Here is a 9049-nt window from a genome sequence, read left to right as displayed (position 1 = left end):
GGACCGCTGCCCCGTTTCACCTGGTAATTTATGCACAATTAATTGAGATATCTTTTATACTTGATGTGTTGCAAAATTAATGCCTAATTTATGTAATTAGTCAATTAACTCTAATTCCAGCATATGTTCCCAATGCCCAGAAGGTGTTCTGTTTCCCAGGTACTTATTTTGATGTCACGAAATGCAGCTAATTAATTTTACATGCATATTAATTTGGGATCTCTTTAGCAGTTCCCTTTGTGCAAGTAATTTTAATATTTGTCTTTCTAACCTTTTGGGGTAGGGTGAGGGAGGTGCAGGTGGGTATGAGCAGCACGTGGGGGCGAGCGTGGATGGTGCCTGAGGGTGGCCCAGGTGGTGGGGCGGTGTTCCCGCAGAGGCTCCAAGTGGCAGGGAGTGTAGGCGCTGCGCTCAGCAGGCCCTTAGGGGGCGTTACTGTTGCTGACCCCACGTAGTGCATTTTGCTCGCCTTTGGGAAACAGAGAGCCTTCAGGGCAGGGAGGTGGAGGCGCCCGGGTTGGCTGATCGTTACCCCTGGGGCATTTCCCGGGTCCCTAGACAAATCGCTCCTCGCCCAGTGGCCCTCACTCCTGGGAGCCAGTGACAGTTTATTTATTTATTCATTTATTTGCGCCCTGAAGGATGACTCGGATTTCCAGGCCAGTCGGAGGAGGCAGAAAGCGAGCAGGCTGCTCAGAGGTAGTGGCCCTTCCTTCCAGACGTCGTGCTGATCCCCAAGTGCCCGGAGCCCGAGTCCCTGAGCTCCCCAAAGCTGAGGGGTGGAGCAAGAGGGGAAGCGAGCCTCCATCTCGGGCTGCGCGAGCCTCCATGGGGCGAAGACTAAGCAGGGCGAAAGTCTACTTTTCAAGTTATTGGGTGGCACATTAAAACTTTTATCCATTTTGGACAAATTAATGAGCAATTTAATTAATAAAATCAGAGAGTAGTGTAAGTGCTATGATAATGAAGTTAAATGAGTGCACAGTAAAATATTCACTAATCCAGCGCATTGCCAAATACCCCCTTAATTCTGCTTAACACTAAAAGGGTTTTGAGCACCATAATGAGATTCTTCTGTCTGCTAATTAATTGACACGCTCCTGAATATTCATATGAGCTAGCACCAATACGTTCCTAATTGCACCGTGGAATAGATCTCAGAGGAAAGTAAATCGCCATAGACTTAATTAAAATAATGTATTCCAGATCCAGGACGGGAAAGATGAGACATTTGCCTTCGAGCGCGCTAAGAAAGTGGCACCTGGTTGGTGGAGGGGAGAGATATCAAACGTCGGCGCCCAGCCTGAAATAAGTGGCGTGGGACGCGCAGGGAGGGCGTTCAACTTCAGAAAGCAGCGGCTACGCTCGGTCCAAACACGGCGGCTCGGGAGGCCATAGCTCTTAGGTGCTTCGGTGTTCCTGCTACCCTGCGCGATGTTGTCCTAATGGAGGAAGTGGCCGATGGACAGTCTAGGATCCCGGCCCCTGACCCAGGGCCCTCTCTTTCCTCCCTGCGGTCCTGGTCCCGATCATGGTCCCGGGGCTGGTCTGAAGTGCTGTCTACAGAGGCACTGGGGGAAACATCATAGGTCCGGAAATTCCTAGGGAAACTTTTTCGAGGATTTGTGGACGCCACAGCAGCCCCAACTCTCCCAACCCAGCTTGCGACATGAGAGAAGTCACTCACACTTCTCTTTGGGGGAGAGCGACAGCTCCGGGGAGGATGCTTGGATCCTGAAAATGACGGGATCCAGGTCCCACATCCCTCAGGAAGCGCTGCGGTCCTCAAAACTGCGCAGCTAAATTCCTGGGCACATTCTCCCTTCCTTGGCCAGTCCAGTGACCGTGCCAGGGAGCATTCCAGCCGAGCTTACCTCGGCAGGTAGAAAGCACAGCAGCGAGGCTGCAGACCCTACATCTGGGCTCCACATCAAGGCCATTTTTACCAGATAATGCAAGAGAAATAAACTCTCCTCCCTTGGAAACACAAGTCCCCCACCCCCTTCTTTTTGGGGGGAAAAATCACCACAGGTTAGAAACTGAAAAGAGTTTATTTGAAGGCATACAAATGCATATTTATTATACACATGTAGGCATTAACAATGTAAATTACACCGCCAGCAGTTGCTGGTTGTTTATTCATTAGATCTTTAGAAAATCTACATTGCCTCCAGACAGCGCGATGATAATGTGAAATACACAAGCAGTTTACATAACCAACTTCAACGCAGAGCTTCGCGCTCCGCCACTCGGAGTCATCAACAGGTCGCGGGGAAGCGGACGCGAAGGAAAACCTAAGTTCCTAACAACTACGGAAAATCTGGGAAACCTATGAGGCCCACAGTTCCCTCTGTCCTTTTGGGAAGCCATAAAAGACCTGGAGAAAAAGAAACAACTGTCTCACTATGTTTGGTTCATATATTTTACCCCGTTTGTGTGTAACTTTTTTTTTCCTTGCAATTAAAAAAAATCGGTAAAAAGGGAACGGATGGGCGGAACGGAAAGAGCAATGTCCTCCCCAAACTCCTGGTATTCTGGAGTTTTCCTTAAAGACTGTGAACCCAAACTGCTTTCAGGGGTGAAGTAAGTGACGAGGTTTCCTTTACTGCCTGCGCGGGAAGAAAAGACAGCCAATCTACCTTGGCTAAGGGAGGCCATCGGCTCCAACAATCAAATCGCTATGGCTATAACAAATGGTTATCCACTCCAAAGAAAATCACTTGCTGGATCAGCCTTCTTGGAATTAAATCCTCCGTGGTTCTAGATTTATCCAAAAGATGGAGATGAGGTGACACTTTAAGAGAAAAGTAGCAGTGCAGACTTAATGGTTATTTTAAGTACATAAATATTGTATATCAATATATTTACAAGATTCTTTCCCAGTAAAAATATTAAGTAAAACTAAATGAGGAGGCGGGTGCCAACTAGGGTCTCCTGCATTGGGCCAGTGAACGACGTCAGCCACAACTCTAAGTGGTAACGTTTTCGAAAAACCGTGCCGATCCTCTGAAGGTCGGGTTAATGATTTACCCCATTTGCCAACCACCTGGCGTAGCCTACCGCTACGCCGCGGAGGTGTGCCAGTGATGCGCTGCAGGAGGGATGCTGGGGCTCTGTTTTCTGTTTCCTTCTTTTTCTCCCTTCTTTACCTCCTTTCTTTTGGTTAGGCCAGCTGAGCACAGAAGAAAATGCCCTGTCAATCCCGGAAAGCTTGCGCTACTGGGAATGCCTCGAGTCAGTTTGCAGACCTAAAATCTGGTGTTCATACCTGTGCTGGAATTGAAACTGTGGGCTGAGAAAAAGGGTGGGAGAAGGAGGGTAGAGAGGGAAAGGTTAGCGGGAACGAGAAGGGGTGGGGAGAGGGAGGGAGAAAGTGGGGGAGAGGGAGGGAAAGGAACGCAGGAAGCAGGGATCTATTTTGGGAGCGTCGGTAAGTCCTTGGGGCAACCTGGTTTTCCCCTGCTGACAAGCTGTGTCAGTTAACTGCAACCCACCAAAAGTCAGCCAACAGTACCCGCGCTGCTAGAGCGCCCCAAGCAGAGGCCGCGAGGGCCAGGGTGCACCGCGAGGGGCTTGGCACCGTGCGCCAACCCGCGAAGCGGCGCGCTAGTCCCAGGTGAGCCAGAAATGAGCTGAAGGACTGCCGCGGCGGGGCGGCGAGCGCCAGGCAGCACTGCAGGCCCCACCAAGCCCCGCCCCCTAGCCATTCTTAGCTGGGGGAGGCCAGTACGGATCAGCCGCTTTCTTCCTTTTCTCTCTTTTTCAAACCAGCTTTGTGGGTGGCAACTCAGCGGGGGACCCATGGAGACAAGAAAAGAAAAAGCAGAGAGAAAGAGGGAGAGAGGGAGAGAGGGAGAGAAAGAGAGAGGGAGAGAGGGAGAGGGAGAGACAGAGAGATCAACAAATAGTTTTTAACCTTCCTAGGAACACAGCGAGTTATTACATCTGAAAGCTGTTGTGGTCTTCAGCTAAACCTGCTTCTGCCATTAAGAAAACACATACTACACACGTTTACCCTGGTTAAGCTCTCCTCCCTGGTCAGCCTGAACAAACAAAGCAGAAGCGCAGGGTTTAAAGGCTGAAGATCTATAGGTTGTCCGGTTTCAAAACAAATTAAAGCAGAGGGATCCACCAAAAATATATATATTATAGATGCCAAATATTCTTCATTTCACATATCTGCAGTTGCCCCCCAATCGATTTTATTCCAATTTATTAGCAAACCACATTTTAGCCTACTGTCCAGGATTTACGTTAATATTCTATTCAATCAGTAACTTATTTTTCCCAAATCGTACATTCAAAGGAGCTTAAAACCGTTTTCCCACTTATTGGAAGCTTTAAAACATTTTATAAAGCTAAAAATCACTTTCCTGTTGCAGCTCTTCCAAAATTCCTCCCCCAAAACTAACATTTTAAGAGTGGGTGCCCAGCCAGAAATACATTTTTTTTTTAAAAAAGGAGCAAACCAATAATTTTTGACAAAGAAAATTAATATGAACAGTATAGGATGATTTTTCTCTCCCTCCCCACTTGAAAAAAAAAAAAAAACCCTTTGCTCCACCCCGCTATTAAACAAAACACAATACCTTTCTCTGGGTGGTACTGCACAGAAGTTGATTCAGTTTTGACAATGTTGTTTAGCTATCATTTGCTATTTTGAATGAATGGGAGCAATCCCCCCTTTTACAACATTTGTTTCCTATTATGGAGAGGTGCAGCAGTTGAGGGCAGACATGTGAAAGTGGCTGTTTGATTCTCTTTTTCATCTCCCTGACCCTGCTTTTGTCCCTTCTCACCCTGGGAATGTCACGCCTCGCTACTTCACTTTGAGATGCTCCAGAAAGTGGCTTTGTTATTCCCTTTTAGACATACACGAAATTGTTCTCATTCCCCCTGCTGTAAAAGATACTTCACATCGGGACTCGGTTCACAAGTGCAATGCAATTTGGCTTAGTCCAACCTTTGTTCTGCTTGTACAAATGAGCGAACAGTGCACACATTATACAGTTGATCTACTGCTGTCTTAACCCCAGAGTTAGGGGCTGGGAGAAAAGCAAGTTAATCCCTTCAATACCAAGGTGGCTTTAGCAATATTTCCTCCAATAATAATAATAGATTTGAATTGCTTCTTCTGTTTCACACAGTACAGAGCAAAACTTATGGGGAGGGTTTAGCAACAACACAAAAAGCCTTCCACCAACCTTTTGCAAATAACTTTTTAGACAAATACACTTGTGTGCATGGTAATGCCCAATTTAAAGCTATGCAACTGTTTGTGCAAAGGAGGGATTTGATTTGGAAACAAAGATTTTAAAGCCTTGAAGTCTCAGAACAAATCACAGCCAAGCAAACATCAAATGGTATTTAGCAAAGCAATTCCAAAGAGAGGGCATTGTGCTGAGCAGGGAAAGAGTTGTTTTCACAGGCAGGCATTGAAATTGCTTGCTCACTATGATGGGGGAGGGGGAGGAGGAGAGCGGGTGGCACCTCTTGGGGGTGGGGATCAAGCTGCACCAGCACCTAATTCTGGCTACTCTTTATTTTATGCTTGAGGTGGAGGGGAAACTGGGTCTTCCATGCTCTCCAAACTGCAGCAGCTGCTTGGGATATACTATTAAAATGTGTGGGGTGTTGCCTCTCCCTTTACCTCACTCCTAAGTGAAGCACAGATTTAACTCTAGGTGCCCCAGCCACAGCCAGAGGCCCTATTCACCGCTGGACAAGTTATTCTGGTGGCGGCTAAAAATTGACACCCTTGAAGTTGAGCCCCCCAGTTTGGATGGGAGTAAAGGGTGAACAGGAGGTGGAGACTCTTGTCTTAGAACCCCGCAAGATTGGGCCCGGAGGGGAGATCTAATTATGGCCAATATACTACTTGTCAAAGTTTTTTTGTTTTGTTTTGTTTTTTCCTCTCTGTGATGAGTTAAGGTCCAAACCCCCTGTAGCTCAATCACCAAAGGATGAAATAGCTGGCTGCAAAGTTCCCCGGCAGATATTCTTCCCCACTACTTGGAAAAAGTATGCTCCTGCAGCAGCACAGTGCAGGGGTCGCTGGCGAGGATAGGGAGTGTGGGTGGGTACGGAGTCCTTTCACTGCCCGTCCGCAGTTGGCACCAGAGCGGAAAGTGTGTCCCCTCCCCCGCCTCTTTCCTTTGGGCAGTTTGATTTCCCGCCAGACTCAGTCGGAGTGGCCTGAAAGAGCGGGCTCAAACTCCCGGGGCAGTCGTGGGAGAGTCGTAGCGGATAGGTTTCCCCTGACACGCGCCGCGTGCTCGTCTCTGCCCCCCCCTACCCCCGCCCCCAACCCGAACCTGCAAGTCGATGTTGTCCGGTGAACCTGGGAGAGGAGAACTTTCTGAGCTAGTTCCCTCTGGTCCCAAAATCCAGCAAGTTAAAGCCAGGCCTTGCGGTGTTGGGGGGTTGGCGAGGGAGGCGCACAGATACCGAGGACAAACAGCCCCCAGGACACTCAGGATGGCAATTTTTTTAAATTGACCACTGACAGGCTGAGCGAGTTTGTTTTAGTGCTGAATACCCCGGGAATGAAATCCTTTTAAAAGGGAGGCTAAGTCGTTTCACGCCACCAAAGTGCAGATTTGAAGAATGACTGATGGGACAAAGAGGCGCGATGCGTTAGCGCGGGTTCCCAGAGCGAGCGCAGCACTGGGGCAAATTCGGGAGGCGGCCTGGAGAAGTGGGGCGGGGCAGGGGAGACTCTCAAGGCCCTAAAACCTGAAATCGACGGCGCACCAGCCTTCGTCCCTCTCCCTCAGCACATTTCACTGTCAATTTGGTAAAGAAGATGCAAAAAGGAGAAGGGAGAGAAGAAAAGTGTAGCGAAGAGGAGTGAAGGACCGGAGTGCTGTAGGAGAGGGGAAAGAAGGAGAGGGAGGGACTCAGATTGAGGAAACGTAAAGGAGTTCAGGGAGACTCAAGGAGAAAGAAGAGGACCGCGCAAAGGAAGGCTTAGCCGAAACGCTCCAGGCAGCGCAGAGTTCATTTTCCAAGTGGGGACGACGGGTATTGTTTTTGGCACCTAGGAAACCTTCGGAAGCTGCCGGGTACTTTCCCTCCACCTCCCGTCTATGTTTGGTAAATATTAACAAACCAGAGCGCGTTATTTTCTGGAGTGTGCATGGAGGGGCTGGCGGGGACTAGGGACAGATTTCCTCTCCTGGAGCCCCCGCCCCCCAAGCCGCAGCCCCACCCTTCACGCACACACACACCTGCTTGACAACAGAAGGAATCAAAATCAATATTGTATTTGTCACCCCTCTGTCTCCTTTTTACTCCCTCAGCAACCCGGGTGCCACTGAAGCGAATTGTGGATTTATGGAGGGAAATTAGCATAAATTATTACGAAATCTGTAGCCGTGTGTGGTCCAGCTTGTGGGAAAAGAGGCTATTGCGAACTCTCCAAGCAGAAAGGTGGTCGGTGGTGGGCTCTGCGGAGGCGATGAATGGCTATTGCACGAAAGAGATTTCCATTTGGTTTGCACATGGGTATAATTGACTTATGTGTATTTTATACAGTTTTCCCAACAACTCGCTAAGCCTCCGGGTCGGATGTGCCTCCCCCCAACCCCCACCCCCTGTTTGCTTTGGGTTCTGCACAATAGACTCTGATGCACTTTTCAAGATTTCTGGAAAGTGCTCCTTCCCTCCTCCTTTTCATAATACCAGTCTTAAAATGCTGTCAATAACATGCAAATCCTCCCTCCCCGCCCTGGGCTTTGTAGACCTCCAGCAGAACCAAGATAAAACTTTGTAGCAAAGCCCAAGTTTTAAATGTGTATCTCACAACTTCTCTCCTCATCCAACGCAAACTTGTGCTATTAGGCTCGGTTTACTTAAGTAACCCTGGTCGTGTGCAATGTGCGTCAAACTCCTATCTCCACACTAGCCAAACTTTAAAGATTCATCAGACACAAATTCCTACTTGTATCCTCGCATGTTCCAAACTTGGGGGTGACAACTTTCCCGGGGAGAGAGACAAAGATTTATTCCAACTTCGGTCTTTTTTTTTTTTTTTTTTAACCCGAACGTTTTTACTCTTAGAATTTAGTTAATCTCCTGTTTACTCTGAGCAATGATTTCGACAGGCATACAATGGCCTCTTTGCAGGGCAACAAAATGCCAATTGTTAAAATAAAACACTTCTCTCTCCTTATTCCCCACCCTCAACACGCACCCATGCCGGATAGAAAAGAATCTTCTGGCTGTCACTGGGCGAACGGAGGAGAGCTTTCACTCCTATCTACATCCCGAATCCAGCCGCCCATGATATTTTATCTGTCTACATATCAGTATGAACAGATACACATATTTACTGAGAGGATCCTAAAAATTCTTGGGGGTGTCTACACTGGTACCCTTCCATCGCAGGAGCGCTCCTGCCTTGCCCACAGTAACTGTTTTGCACCGAGGCCAGCTGTACTCGCGAGCAGGAAAGCCGTGGACCAGCGCCTTTCCATTCTGGGAAACACAAGCCTTGCCCACTATTCCTCCTCACGGATCCCCCAGGCTCCCAGGCTCTTTGGACTTCCCAGCTCCTTCCTCCCCCGGACCTTCGATTCGAATCTGGCCGCACCAAGTAACCCCCCAAACGCCGCACCTCGTTATGACCTGAAGCGCGAGCAGCTGGGACGAGTACGGCTGCCTCCGGCCAAAGCTTGGCGGAGGTTCCACCCGAGTCCAAGTGGTTTATCTGCTGAGAAGGGCAATACATTTATCTGCCCTTCTCGAGTCATACCCCCAGAGACAGGTCAACATCCCTCCCCCCAGCCCCTCGCACCCATCTCCTCCTCCCGGTTATTTTTTCCGAATTAAGAAGGTGACATTATTCTTTTCTTCAAGCACTTCTGTTAATATTGAAAAACGTGCGCTTGCATCTCAAGCGAGGCAGCCCAGAGCCAGAGCCATTTCAATATTAATGAAATTGTTTAATCTCCTAAATTCATCGTGTTTAAGTTACGTTTTGGTGAGTTATTGACCGCCTCCGAAACTATACTTAATGAAGTTGTGTGTGTGTGTGTGTGTGTGTGTG

This window comes from Mandrillus leucophaeus, unplaced genomic scaffold, assembly GCF_000951045.1.
Source record: "Mandrillus leucophaeus isolate KB7577 unplaced genomic scaffold, Mleu.le_1.0 Scaffold623, whole genome shotgun sequence".
NCBI classification, from domain to species: Eukaryota; Metazoa; Chordata; class Mammalia; order Primates; family Cercopithecidae; genus Mandrillus; species Mandrillus leucophaeus.
Note: the sequence above shows the minus strand (reverse complement) of the source record.